Source organism: Frankliniella occidentalis, unplaced genomic scaffold (genome assembly GCF_000697945.3).
Source record: "Frankliniella occidentalis isolate FOCC.00 unplaced genomic scaffold, Focc_3.1 Scaffold4, whole genome shotgun sequence".
NCBI lineage: Eukaryota > Metazoa > Arthropoda > Insecta > Thysanoptera > Thripidae > Frankliniella > Frankliniella occidentalis.
This window is the reverse complement of record NW_026267134.1, coordinates 1,715,041-1,716,826: the sequence shown is the minus strand read 5'-3', so window position 1 is coordinate 1,716,826 and position 1,786 is coordinate 1,715,041. Positions and strand designations below refer to the sequence as shown.

Below are 1,786 nucleotides of genomic sequence, written 5' to 3'. Positions count from 1 at the left end.
AGGTAGGTGGTGAGGCAGACGGAGGAAGACGCCGCACAATCCGTTTGTTGCTTGCAAGCAAAATTGGGGGGGATAATCTCAAATTGCGTTTTCGCGGCGAGCGACACGACGCAGGCGCAAACACTCGCCGCATCGCGCATACAAATGACATGGACCCTGGCGGCGGAGCGACGTTCTCTCCGGGCCGATGTGAATGAGACAACACAAAATGACAATCATTCACGAGAGAGAGGGCAGAGACAGAGAGAGAGAGAGAGAGAGAGAGAGAGAGAGGGAGAGAGAGAGAGAGAGAGAGAGAGAGAGAGAGAGGGAGAGAGAGAGAGAGAGAGAGAGAGACAGCGCTGACCTACTCTCGTTTAGCATCCCGGCGTCGCGTCATGACACTTACAAACACGCGGACGTACGTTTTATGCCCGTCGGTCGCGGCCCACGGCGGCAGCAGATCGCACACGTGTGCACCGCGACCGGATAGCGCGGCCCCCGGCCGTAGCCCGACGCCCCCGGCCCGTCCCGCCCCCGCACCCCGCGGCCAAACACGTTGATCGCACAAAACGCGCGCCAAATCGGTCGGGTCGACCCCGCCGACCCTTTTAACCTTTTTCTTTCTCTTTCCCAGGGCCAGGCCGCCCATCGCCGCTGCTGCTGCTGCTGCTTTCTCCTCCTACACACTTCACGCGGCCCGCACCGCCCCCCACCCCCTTCCTCCACAACTCCTCTCTTTTCCCCTCTCGAAATTTACTTACAGAGCGGGTACCGGCCGAGGCCGCCGCCGCCATCAGGTCTCCTCCGTACAACACGGCCGAACGCATCTCACCTGCAACCAAAAAAGAGGGAAAGGCACCGACGTTAAAAGGCATTCACGCACACTTTCTCATGAACTCAGACGCAACTGGAGACTCAGAAGCACACTCTCCTCCGACCCTGCCACACAAATTTAACCACACGGATGAGTCGCTAATGACGTATTATTATTTTTATTTCATTTTTTCTTGTAGCAGAGAAGAGTCCTTTTCTCTGCTCACTCGCAAAAGCGCATTATCCCACATATAATTGTTCTCCTCGATGGCGCCGCCTCTTCTTCTTTGTGTTATCAATCCTTTTCCCCTCTGCCCACCCCCGCCCCGCCACGCCCCGCCCCGCGCCCCTCACATCCGCCACTGACGGCCCGCCCGGGCCCGCCACCCATCACTGTCAATGCTCCGGTGATTCATGGCGGGCTCACTTTGAATTCCTAACCGACCGATAAAGAACCAAAAATGTAGAGAGAGGGAGACTTTTCCCCGACCGCCGCCGACCGCGCGCGTGGCATCGCGCTCCGCGGCGTTTAATCTCCGCGAATTAATTGGGTGCAAAGCGCATTGACGCGACGCGAAAGTTCGTCAGCAGCAGCTTCGCCGTATATGAGCACACGAGTTCCATACAACACGCGCCGAAAATAAAACACGGACGAAATGAACGAGGAGCGCGCCCAATTTTTAAAAACTGGTTTTTCAATAATTGGCGGCAACTTCCGGTGTAACCCCAATGGGGATTGAAGCGGGCCGGTGGTGGTGGTGGTGGTGGCACTGCCGAGCGAGATGGCTCTATCATTCCCAATCCCCCTCTAGCCCCGCGCGCATCGCTGCTGACACCGGGATCAGGGCGGCAACCCCCCTCCCCAACCCCGTCGGTCCGTTCTACTCCCCCCCTCTCTCTATCCCTCTCTCTCTTTCCTCCCCATACGCCAACCGCCCACACACACAAACGTACAGCACGACACCACGCGGGTTGCCTAGCCTCCGGAAAC

The 1,786-nt window shown here is 58.1% G+C and overlaps 1 protein-coding gene across 9 annotated transcripts in view; it reads right to left on the bottom strand.

Moving 5' to 3' along the window:
- LOC113202139 (uncharacterized) overlaps positions 1-1,786 on the bottom strand; it is a 314,098-nt gene that overhangs the window by 71,541 nt on the left and 240,771 nt on the right. For 2 of the 9 annotated variants that reach the window (XM_052268373.1, XM_052268364.1), the window contains exon 2: positions 744-814. The exons of the other annotated variants lie outside the window; for them this stretch is intronic. The gene's annotated coding sequence lies outside the window, so the exon portion shown is untranslated. The remainder of the gene's footprint in view (positions 1-743; positions 815-1,786) is intronic. 9 annotated transcript variants of the gene reach the window in all.